The sequence below is a fragment of the Strix aluco genome, chromosome 17, assembly GCF_031877795.1.
Source record: "Strix aluco isolate bStrAlu1 chromosome 17, bStrAlu1.hap1, whole genome shotgun sequence".
Lineage (NCBI taxonomy): Eukaryota > Metazoa > Chordata > Aves > Strigiformes > Strigidae > Strix > Strix aluco.
In genome coordinates, this window is record NC_133947.1 from 17625962 (window position 1) to 17638599 (window position 12638).

Here is a 12638-nt window from a genome sequence, read left to right on the forward strand (position 1 = left end):
TGCTTTCTTTTGTTCTGAACAAGTGTTAGTGTTTTCTGCACAAAAGCGATTCTGCGAAGCAACGTAAACACTTCTGCTTCCCAGGCACAGAGAAGGTGCTAGCAGGGAATTCTCTGCCTGCCTTTCCCCAGTGCTCTGCAAGCTCTCCAGGAGAACAGCAAATCTGGGGCTCTGTGCTTTCTTTCGTTCTGAACAAGTGTTAGTGTTTTCTGCACAAAAGCGATTCTGCGAAGCAACGTAAACACTTCTGCTTCCCAGACACAGAGAAGGTGCTAGCAGGGAATTCTCTGCCTGCCTTTCCCCAGTGCTCTGCAAGCTCTCCAGGACAACAGCAAATCTGGGGCTCTGTGCTTTCTTTCGTTCTGAACAAGTGTTAGTGTTTTCTGCACAAAAGCGATTCTGCGAAGCAACGTAAACACTTCTGCTTCCCAGACACAGAGAAGGTGCTAGCAGGGAATTCTCTGCCTGCCTTTCCCCAGTGCTCTGCAAGCTCTCCAGGACAACAGCAAATCTGGGGCTCTGTGCTTTCTTTCGTTCTGAACAAGTGTTAGTGTTTTCTGCACAAAAGCGATTCTGCGAAGCAACGTAAACACTTCTGCTTCCCAGGCACAGAGAAGGTGCTAGCAGGGAATTCTCTGCCTGCATTTCCCCAGTGCTCTGCAAGCTCTCCAGAACAACAGCAAATCTGGGGCTCTGTGCTTTCTTTTGTTCTGAACAACTGTTACTGTTTTCTGCACAAAAGCGATTCTGCGAAGCAATGTGAACACTTCTGCTTCCCAGGCACAGAGAAGGTGCTAGCAGGGAATTCTCTGCCTGCCTTTCCCCAGTGCTCTGCAAGCTCTCCAGGACAACATAGAAGCTGGGGCTCTGTGCTTTCTTTTGTTCTGAACAAGTGTTAGTGTTTTCTGCACAAAGGCGATTCTGCGAAGCAATGTGAACACTTCTGCTTCCCAGGCACAGAGAAGGTGCTAGCAGGGAATTCTCTGCCTGCCTTTCCCCAGTGCTCTGCAAGCTCTCCAGAACAACAGCAAATCTGGGGCTCTGTGCTTTCTTTTGTTCTGAACAAGTGTTAGTGTTTTCTGCACAAAAGCGATTCTGCGAAGCAACGTAAACACTTCTGCTTCCCAGACACAGAGAAGGTGCTAGCAGGGAATTCTCTGCCTGCCTTTCCCCAGTGCTCTGCAAGCTCTCCAGGAGAACAGCAAATCTGGGGCTCTGTGCTTTCTTTCGTTCTGAACAAGTGTTAGTGTTTTCTGCACAAAAGCGATTCTGCGAAGCAACGTAAACACTTCTGCTTCCCAGACACAGAGAAGGTGCTAGCAGGGAATTCTCTGCCTGCCTTTCCCCAGTGCTCTGCAAGCTCTCCAGGACAACAGCAAATCTGGGGCTCTGTGCTTTCTTTCGTTCTGAACAAGTGTTAGTGTTTTCTGCACAAAAGCGATTCTGCGAAGCAACGTAAACACTTCTGCTTCCCAGACACAGAGAAGGTGCTAGCAGGGAATTCTCTGCCTGCCTTTCCCCAGTGCTCTGCAAGCTCTCCAGGACAACATAGAAGCTGGGGCTCTGTGCTTTCTTTCGTTCTGAACAAGTGTTAGTGTTTTCTGCACAAAAGCGATTCTGTGAAGCAACGTAAACACTTCTGCTTCCCAGGCACAGAGAAGGTGCTAGCAGGGAATTCTCGGCCTGCCTTTCCCCAGTGCTCTGCAAGCTCTCCAGAACAACAGCAAATCTGGGGCTCTGTGCTTTCTTTTGTTCTGAACAAGTGTTAGTGTTTTCTGCACAAAGCGATTCTGCGAAGCAATGTGAACACTTCTGCTTCCCAGGCACAGAGAAGGTGCTAGCAGGGAATTCTCTGCCTGCCTTGCCCCAGTGCTCTGCAAGCTCTCCAGGACAACATAGAAGCTGGGGCTCTGTGCTTTCTTTCGTTCTGGACAAGTGTTAGTGTTTTCTGCACAAAGGCGATTCTGCGAAGCAATGTGAACACTTCTGCTTCCCAGGCACAGAGAAGGTGCTAGCAGGGAATTCTCTGCCTGCCTTTCCCCAGTGCTCTGCAAGCTCTCCAGGACAACATAGAATCTGGGGCTCTGTGCTTTCTTTCGTTCTGAACAAGTGTTAGTGTTTTCTGCACAAAGGCGATTCTGCAAAGCAATGTAAACACTTCTGCTTCCCAGGCACAGAGAAGGTGCTAGCAGGGAATTCTCTGCCTGCCTTTCCCCAGTGCTCTGCAAGCTCTCCAGGACAACAGCAAATCTGGGGCTCTGTGCTTTCTTTTGTTCTGAACAAGTGTTAGTGTTTTCTGCACAAAGGCGATTCTGCGAACTAATGTGAACACTTCTGCTTCCCAGGCACAGAGAAGGTGCTAGCAGGGAATTCTCTGCCTGCCTTTCCCCAGTGCTCTGCAAGCTCTCCAGGACAACAGCAAATCTGGGGCTCTGTGCTTTCTTTTGTTCTGAACAAGTGTTAGTGTTTTCTGCACAAAAGCGATTCTGCGAAGCAACGTAAACACTTCTGCTTCCCAGGCACAGAGAAGGTGCTAGCAGGGAATTCTCTGCCTGCCTTTCCCCAGTGCTCTGCAAGCTCTCCAGAACAACAGCAAATCTGGGGCTCTGTGCTTTCTTTTGTTCTGAACAAGTGTTAGTGTTTTCTGCACAAAGGCGATTCTGCGAAGCAATGTGAACACTTCTGCTTCCCAGGCACAGAGAAGGTGCTAGCAGGGAATTCTCTGCCTGCCTTTCCCCAGTGCTCTGCAAGCTCTCCAGAACAACAGCAAATCTGGGGCTCTGTGCTTTCTTTTGTTCTGAACAAGTGTTAGTGTTTTCTGCAGAAAAGCGATTCTGCGAAGCAACGTAAACACTTCTGCTTCGCAGGCACAGAGAAGGTGCTAGCAGGGAATTCTCTGCCTGCCTTTCCCCAGTGCTCTGCAAGCTCTCCAGAACAACAGCAAATCTGGGGCTCTGTGCTTTCTTTTGTTCTGAACAAGTGTTAGTGTTTTCTGCAGAAAAGCGATTCTGCGAAGCAATGTGAACACTTCTGCTTCCCAGACACAGAGAAGGTGCTAGCAGGGAATTCTCTGCCTGCCTTTCCCCAGTGCTCTGCAAGCTCTCCAGAACAACAGCAAATCTGGGGCTCTGTGCTTTCTTTTGTTCTGAACAAGTGTTAGTGTTTTCTGCACAAAGGCGATTCTGCGAAGCAATGTGAACACTTCTGCTTCCCAGGCACAGAGAAGGTGCTAGCAGGGAATTCTCTGCCTGCCTTTCCCCAGTGCTCTGCAAGCTCTCCAGAACAACAGCAAATCTGGGGCTCTGTGCTTTCTTTTGTTCTGAACAAGTGTTAGTGTTTTCTGCAGAAAAGCGATTCTGCGAAGCAATGTGAACACTTCTGCTTCGCAGGCACAGAGAAGGTGCTAGCAGGGAATTCTCTGCCTGCCTTTCCCCAGTGCTCTGCAAGCTCTCCAGAACAACAGCAAATCTGGGGCTCTGTGCTTTCTTTTGTTCTGAACAAGTGTTAGTGTTTTCTGCAGAAAAGCGATTCTGCGAAGCAATGTGAACACTTCTGCTTCCCAGACACAGAGAAGGTGCTAGCAGGGAATTCTCTGCCTGCCTTTCCCCAGTGCTCTGCAAGCTCTCCAGGACAACAGCAAATCTGGGGCTCTGTGCTTTCTTTCGTTCTGAACAAGTGTTAGTGTTTTCTGCACAAAAGCGATTCTGCGAAGCAACGTAAACACTTCTGCTTCCCAGACACAGAGAAGGTGCTAGCAGGGAATTCTCTGCCTGCCTTTCCCCAGTGCTCTGCAAGCTCTCCAGGACAACATAAAATCTGGGGCTCTGTGCTTTCTTTTGTTCTGCACAAGTGTTAGTGTTTTCTGCACAAAAGCGATTCTGTGAAGCAACGTAAACACTTCTGCTTCCCAGGCACAGAGAAGGTGCTAGCAGGGAATTCTCTGCCTGCCTTTCCCCAGTGCTCTGCAAGCTCTCCAGGAGGACATAAAATCTGGGGCTCTGTGCTTTCTTTTGTTCTGAACAAGTGTTAGTGTTTTCTGCACAAAAGCGATTCTGCGAAGCAACGTAAACACTTCTGCTTCCCAGGCACAGAGAAGGTGCTAGCAGGGAATTCTCTGCCTGCCTTTCCCCAGTGCTCTGCAAGCTCTCCAGAACAACAGCAAATCTGGGGCTCTGTGCTTTCTTTCGTTCTGAACAAGTGTTAGTGTTTTCTGCAGAAAAGCGATTCTGCGAAGCAATGTGAACACTTCTGCTTCCCAGACACAGAGAAGGTGCTAGCAGGGAATTCTCTGCCTGCCTTTCCCCAGTGCTCTGCAAGCTCTCCAGGACAACAGCAAATCTGGGGCTCTGTGCTTTCTTTTGTTCTGAACAAGTGTTAGTGCTTTCTGCACAAAAGCGATTCTGCGAAGCAATGTGAACACTTCTGCATCCCAGGCACAGAGAAGGTGCTAGCAGGGAATTCTCTGCCTGCCTTTCCCCAGTGCTCTGCAAGCTCTCCAGGACAACATAGAATCTGGGGCTCTGTGCTTTCTTTTGTTCTGAACAAGTGTTAGTGTTTTCTGCACAAAGGCGATTCTGCGAAGCAATGTGAACACTTCTGCTTCCCAGGCACAGAGAAGGTGCTAGCAGGGAATTCCCTGCCTGCCTTTCCCCAGTGCTCTGCAAGCTCTCCAGGACAACAGCAAATCTGGGGCTCTGTGCTTTCTTTCCTTCTGAACAAGTGTTAGTGTTTTCTGCACAAAAGCGATTCTGCGAAGCAATGTGAACACTTCTGCTTCCCAGGCACAGAGAAGGGGCTAGCAGGGAATTCTCTGCCTGCCTTTCCCCAGTGCTCTGCAAGCTCTCCAGGAGGACATAAAATCTGGGGCTCTGTGCTTTCTTTTGTTCTGAACAAGTGTTAGTGTTTTCTGCACAAAGGCGATTCTGCGAAGTAATGTGAACACTTCTGCTTCCCAGGCACAGAGAAGGTGCTAGCAGGGAATTCTCTGCCTGCCTTTCCCCAGTGCTCTGCAAGCTCTCCAGGAGGACATAAAATCTGGGGCTCTGTGCTTTCTTTTGTTCTGAACAAGTGTTAGTGTTTTCTGCACAAAGGCGATTCTGCGAAGTAATGTGAACACTTCTGCTTCCCAGGCACAGAGAAGGTGCTAGCAGGGAATTCTCTGCCTGCCTTTCCCCAGTGCTCTGCAAGCTCTCCAGAACAACAGCAAATCTGGGGCTCTGTGCTTTCTTTTGTTCTGAACAAGTGTTAGTGTTTTCTGCAGAAAAGCGATTCTGCGAAGCAATGTGAACACTTCTGCTTCCCAGACACAGAGAAGGTGCTAGCAGGGAATTCTCTGCCTGCCTTTCCCCAGTGCTCTGCAAGCTCTCCAGGACAACATAAAATCTGGGGCTCTGTGCTTTCTTTCGTTCTGAACAAGTGTTAGTGTTTTCTGCACAAAAGCGATTCTGCGAAGCAACGTAAACACTTCTGCTTCCCAGACACAGAGAAGGTGCTAGCAGGGAATTCTCTGCCTGCCTTTCCCCAGTGCTCTGCAAGCTCTCCAGGACAACAGCAAATCTGGGGCTCTGTGCTTTCTTTCGTTCTGAACAAGTGTTAGTGTTTTCTGCACAAAAGCGATTCTGCGAAGCAACGTAAACACTTCTGCTTCCCAGACACAGAGAAGGTGCTAGCAGGGAATTCTCTGCCTGCCTTTCCCCAGTGCTCTGCAAGCTCTCCAGGACAACATAGAAGCTGGGGCTCTGTGCTTTCTTTCGTTCTGAACAAGTGTTAGTGTTTTCTGCACAAAAGCGATTCTGTGAAGCAACGTAAACACTTCTGCTTCCCAGGCACAGAGAAGGTGCTAGCAGGGAATTCTCGGCCTGCCTTTCCCCAGTGCTCTGCAAGCTCTCCAGAACAACAGCAAATCTGGGGCTCTGTGCTTTCTTTTGTTCTGAACAAGTGTTAGTGTTTTCTGCACAAAGCGATTCTGCGAAGCAATGTGAACACTTCTGCTTCCCAGGCACAGAGAAGGTGCTAGCAGGGAATTCTCTGCCTGCCTTGCCCCAGTGCTCTGCAAGCTCTCCAGGACAACATAGAAGCTGGGGCTCTGTGCTTTCTTTCGTTCTGGACAAGTGTTAGTGTTTTCTGCACAAAGGCGATTCTGCGAAGCAATGTGAACACTTCTGCTTCCCAGGCACAGAGAAGGTGCTAGCAGGGAATTCTCTGCCTGCCTTTCCCCAGTGCTCTGCAAGCTCTCCAGGACAACATAGAATCTGGGGCTCTGTGCTTTCTTTCGTTCTGAACAAGTGTTAGTGTTTTCTGCACAAAGGCGATTCTGCAAAGCAATGTGAACACTTCTGCTTCCCAGGCACAGAGAAGGTGCTAGCAGGGAATTCTCTGCCTGCCTTTCCCCAGTGCTCTGCAAGCTCTCCAGAACAACAGCAAATCTGGGGCTCTGTGCTTTCTTTTGTTCTGAACAAGTGTTAGTGTTTTCTGCACAAAGGCGATTCTGCGAAGCAATGTGAACACTTCTGCTTCCCAGGCACAGAGAAGGTGCTAGCAGGGAATTCTCTGCCTGCCTTTCCCCAGTGCTCTGCAAGCTCTCCAGAACAACAGCAAATCTGGGGCTCTGTGCTTTCTTTTGTTCTGAACAAGTGTTAGTGTTTTCTGCAGAAAAGCGATTCTGCGAAGCAACGTAAACACTTCTGCTTCGCAGGCACAGAGAAGGTGCTAGCAGGGAATTCTCTGCCTGCCTTTCCCCAGTGCTCTGCAAGCTCTCCAGAACAACAGCAAATCTGGGGCTCTGTGCTTTCTTTTGTTCTGAACAAGTGTTAGTGTTTTCTGCAGAAAAGCGATTCTGCGAAGCAATGTGAACACTTCTGCTTCCCAGACACAGAGAAGGTGCTAGCAGGGAATTCTCTGCCTGCCTTTCCCCAGTGCTCTGCAAGCTCTCCAGAACAACAGCAAATCTGGGGCTCTGTGCTTTCTTTTGTTCTGAACAAGTGTTAGTGTTTTCTGCACAAAGGCGATTCTGCGAAGCAATGTGAACACTTCTGCTTCCCAGGCACAGAGAAGGTGCTAGCAGGGAATTCTCTGCCTGCCTTTCCCCAGTGCTCTGCAAGCTCTCCAGAACAACAGCAAATCTGGGGCTCTGTGCTTTCTTTTGTTCTGAACAAGTGTTAGTGTTTTCTGCAGAAAAGCGATTCTGCGAAGCAATGTGAACACTTCTGCTTCGCAGGCACAGAGAAGGTGCTAGCAGGGAATTCTCTGCCTGCCTTTCCCCAGTGCTCTGCAAGCTCTCCAGAACAACAGCAAATCTGGGGCTCTGTGCTTTCTTTTGTTCTGAACAAGTGTTAGTGTTTTCTGCAGAAAAGCGATTCTGCGAAGCAATGTGAACACTTCTGCTTCCCAGACACAGAGAAGGTGCTAGCAGGGAATTCTCTGCCTGCCTTTCCCCAGTGCTCTGCAAGCTCTCCAGGACAACAGCAAATCTGGGGCTCTGTGCTTTCTTTCGTTCTGAACAAGTGTTAGTGTTTTCTGCACAAAAGCGATTCTGCGAAGCAACGTAAACACTTCTGCTTCCCAGACACAGAGAAGGTGCTAGCAGGGAATTCTCTGCCTGCCTTTCCCCAGTGCTCTGCAAGCTCTCCAGGACAACATAAAATCTGGGGCTCTGTGCTTTCTTTTGTTCTGCACAAGTGTTAGTGTTTTCTGCACAAAAGCGATTCTGTGAAGCAACGTAAACACTTCTGCTTCCCAGGCACAGAGAAGGTGCTAGCAGGGAATTCTCTGCCTGCCTTTCCCCAGTGCTCTGCAAGCTCTCCAGGAGGACATAAAATCTGGGGCTCTGTGCTTTCTTTTGTTCTGAACAAGTGTTAGTGTTTTCTGCACAAAAGCGATTCTGCGAAGCAACGTAAACACTTCTGCTTCCCAGGCACAGAGAAGGTGCTAGCAGGGAATTCTCTGCCTGCCTTTCCCCAGTGCTCTGCAAGCTCTCCAGAACAACAGCAAATCTGGGGCTCTGTGCTTTCTTTCGTTCTGAACAAGTGTTAGTGTTTTCTGCAGAAAAGCGATTCTGCGAAGCAATGTGAACACTTCTGCTTCCCAGACACAGAGAAGGTGCTAGCAGGGAATTCTCTGCCTGCCTTTCCCCAGTGCTCTGCAAGCTCTCCAGGACAACAGCAAATCTGGGGCTCTGTGCTTTCTTTTGTTCTGAACAAGTGTTAGTGCTTTCTGCACAAAAGCGATTCTGCGAAGCAATGTGAACACTTCTGCATCCCAGGCACAGAGAAGGTGCTAGCAGGGAATTCTCTGCCTGCCTTTCCCCAGTGCTCTGCAAGCTCTCCAGGACAACATAGAATCTGGGGCTCTGTGCTTTCTTTTGTTCTGAACAAGTGTTAGTGTTTTCTGCACAAAGGCGATTCTGCGAAGCAATGTGAACACTTCTGCTTCCCAGGCACAGAGAAGGTGCTAGCAGGGAATTCCCTGCCTGCCTTTCCCCAGTGCTCTGCAAGCTCTCCAGGACAACAGCAAATCTGGGGCTCTGTGCTTTCTTTCCTTCTGAACAAGTGTTAGTGTTTTCTGCACAAAAGCGATTCTGCGAAGCAATGTGAACACTTCTGCTTCCCAGGCACAGAGAAGGGGCTAGCAGGGAATTCTCTGCCTGCCTTTCCCCAGTGCTCTGCAAGCTCTCCAGGAGGACATAAAATCTGGGGCTCTGTGCTTTCTTTTGTTCTGAACAAGTGTTAGTGTTTTCTGCACAAAGGCGATTCTGCGAAGTAATGTGAACACTTCTGCTTCCCAGGCACAGAGAAGGTGCTAGCAGGGAATTCTCTGCCTGCCTTTCCCCAGTGCTCTGCAAGCTCTCCAGGAGGACATAAAATCTGGGGCTCTGTGCTTTCTTTTGTTCTGAACAAGTGTTAGTGTTTTCTGCACAAAGGCGATTCTGCGAAGTAATGTGAACACTTCTGCTTCCCAGGCACAGAGAAGGTGCTAGCAGGGAATTCTCTGCCTGCCTTTCCCCAGTGCTCTGCAAGCTCTCCAGAACAACAGCAAATCTGGGGCTCTGTGCTTTCTTTTGTTCTGAACAAGTGTTAGTGTTTTCTGCAGAAAAGCGATTCTGCGAAGCAATGTGAACACTTCTGCTTCCCAGACACAGAGAAGGTGCTAGCAGGGAATTCTCTGCCTGCCTTTCCCCAGTGCTCTGCAAGCTCTCCAGGACAACATAAAATCTGGGGCTCTGTGCTTTCTTTCGTTCTGAACAAGTGTTAGTGTTTTCTGCACAAAAGCGATTCTGCGAAGCAACGTAAACACTTCTGCTTCCCAGGCACAGAGAAGGTGCTAGCAGGGAATTCTCTGCCTGCCTTTCCCCAGTGCTCTGCAAGCTCTCCAGAACAACAGCAAATCTGGGGCTCTGTGCTTTCTTTTGTTCTGAACAAGTGTTAGTGTTTTCTGCACAAAGGCGATTCTGCGAAGCAATGTGAACACTTCTCCTTCCCAGGCACAGAGAAGGTGCTAGCAGGGAATTCTCTGCCTGCCTTTCCCCAGTGCTCTGCAAGCTCTCCAGGACAACATAAAATCTGGGGCTCTGTGCTTTCTTTTGTTCTGCACAAGTGTTAGTGTTTTCTGCAGAAAAGCGATTCTGCGAAGCAATGTGAACACTTCTGCTTCCCAGGCACAGAGAAGGGGCTAGCAGGGAATTCTCTGCCTGCCTTTCCCCAGTGCTCTGCAAGCTCTCCAGGACAACATAGAATCTGGGGCTCTGTGCTTTCTTTCGTTCTGAACAAGTGTTACTGTTTTCTGCACAAAAGCGATTCTGCGAAGCAACGTAAACACTTCTGCTTCCCAGGCACAGAGAACGTGCTAGCAGGGAATTCTCTGCCTGCCTTTCCCCAGTGCTCTGCAAGCTCTCCAGAACAACAGCAAATCTGGGGCTCTGTGCTTTCTTTCGTTCTGAACAAGTGTTAGTGTTTTCTGCACAAAAGCGATTCTGCGAAGCAACGTAAACACTTCTGCTTCCCAGGCACAGAGAAGGTGCTAGCAGGGAATTCTCTGCCTGCCTTTCCCCAGTGCTCTGCAAGCTCTCCAGAACAACAGCAAATCTGGGGCTCTGTGCTTTCTTTCGTTCTGAACAAGTGTTAGTGTTTTCTGCAGAAAAGCGATTCTGCGAAGCAATGTGAACACTTCTGCTTCCCAGACACAGAGAAGGTGCTAGCAGGGAATTCTCTGCCTGCCTTTCCCCAGTGCTCTGCAAGCTCTCCAGGACAACAGCAAATCTGGGGCTCTGTGCTTTCTTTTGTTCTGAACAAGTGTTAGTGCTTTCTGCACAAAAGCGATTCTGCGAAGCAATGTGAACACTTCTGCTTCCCAGGCACAGAGAAGGTGCTAGCAGGGAATTCTCTGCCTGCCTTTCCCCAGTGCTCTGCAAGCTCTCCAGGACAACATAGAATCTGGGGCTCTGTGCTTTCTTTTGTTCTGAACAAGTGTTAGTGTTTTCTGCACAAAGGCGATTCTGCGAAGCAATGTGAACACTTCTGCTTCCCAGGCACAGAGAAGGTGCTAGCAGGGAATTCCCTGCCTGCCTTTCCCCAGTGCTCTGCAAGCTCTCCAGGACAACAGCAAATCTGGGGCTCTGTGCTTTCTTTCCTTCTGAACAAGTGTTAGTGTTTTCTGCACAAAAGCGATTCTGCGAAGCAATGTGAACACTTCTGCTTCCCAGGCACAGAGAAGGGGCTAGCAGGGAATTCTCTGCCTGCCTTTCCCCAGTGCTCTGCAAGCTCTCCAGGAGGACATAAAATCTGGGGCTCTGTGCTTTCTTTTGTTCTGAACAAGTGTTAGTGTTTTCTGCACAAAGGCGATTCTGCGAAGTAATGTGAACACTTCTGCTTCCCAGGCACAGAGAAGGTGCTAGCAGGGAATTCTCTGCCTGCCTTTCCCCAGTGCTCTGCAAGCTCTCCAGGAGGACATAAAATCTGGGGCTCTGTGCTTTCTTTTGTTCTGAACAAGTGTTAGTGTTTTCTGCACAAAGGCGATTCTGCGAAGTAATGTGAACACTTCTGCTTCCCAGGCACAGAGAAGGTGCTAGCAGGGAATTCTCTGCCTGCCTTTCCCCAGTGCTCTGCAAGCTCTCCAGAACAACAGCAAATCTGGGGCTCTGTGCTTTCTTTTGTTCTGAACAAGTGTTAGTGTTTTCTGCAGAAAAGCGATTCTGCGAAGCAATGTGAACACTTCTGCTTCCCAGACACAGAGAAGGTGCTAGCAGGGAATTCTCTGCCTGCCTTTCCCCAGTGCTCTGCAAGCTCTCCAGGACAACATAAAATCTGGGGCTCTGTGCTTTCTTTCGTTCTGAACAAGTGTTAGTGTTTTCTGCACAAAAGCGATTCTGCGAAGCAACGTAAACACTTCTGCTTCCCAGGCACAGAGAAGGTGCTAGCAGGGAATTCTCTGCCTGCCTTTCCCCAGTGCTCTGCAAGCTCTCCAGAACAACAGCAAATCTGGGGCTCTGTGCTTTCTTTTGTTCTGAACAAGTGTTAGTGTTTTCTGCACAAAGGCGATTCTGCGAAGCAATGTGAACACTTCTCCTTCCCAGGCACAGAGAAGGTGCTAGCAGGGAATTCTCTGCCTGCCTTTCCCCAGTGCTCTGCAAGCTCTCCAGGACAACATAAAATCTGGGGCTCTGTGCTTTCTTTTGTTCTGCACAAGTGTTAGTGTTTTCTGCAGAAAAGCGATTCTGCGAAGCAATGTGAACACTTCTGCTTCCCAGGCACAGAGAAGGGGCTAGCAGGGAATTCTCTGCCTGCCTTTCCCCAGTGCTCTGCAAGCTCTCCAGGACAACATAGAATCTGGGGCTCTGTGCTTTCTTTCGTTCTGAACAAGTGTTACTGTTTTCTGCACAAAAGCGATTCTGCGAAGGAACGTAAACACTTCTGCTTCCCAGGCACAGAGAAGGTGCTAGCAGGGAATTCTCTGCCTGCCTTTCCCCAGTGCTCTGCAAGCTCTCCAGAACAACAGCAAATCTGGGGCTCTGTGCTTTCTTTCGTTCTGAACAAGTGTTAGTGTTTTCTGCACAAAAGCGATTCTGCGAAGCAACGTAAACACTTCTGCTTCCCAGGCACAGAGAAGGTGCTAGCAGGGAATTCTCTGCCTGCCTTTCCCCAGTGCTCTGCAAGCTCTCCAGAACAACAGCAAATCTGGGGCTCTGTGCTTTCTTTTGTTCTGAACAAGTGTTAGTGTTTTCTGCACAAAGGCGATTCTGCGAAGCAATGTGAACACTTCTGCTTCCCAGGCACAGAGAAGGTGCTAGCAGGGAATTCTCTGCCTGCCTTTCCCCAGTGCTCTGCAAGCTCTCCAGGACAACAGCAAATCTGGGGCTCTGTGCTTTCTATTGTTCTGCACAAGTGTTAGTGTTTTCTGCACAAAAGCGATTCTGCGAAGCAATGTAAACACTTCTGCTTCCCAGGCACAGAGAAGGTGCTAGCAGGGAATTCTCTGCCTGCCTTTCCCCAGTGCTATTCAAGCTCTCCAGAACAACAGCAAATCTGGGGCTCTGTGCTTTCTTTAGTTCTAAACAATTGTTAGTGTTTTCTGCACAAAAGCGATTCTGCGAAGCAATGTAGACACTTCTGCTTCCCAGACACAGAGAAGGTGCTAGCAGGGAATTC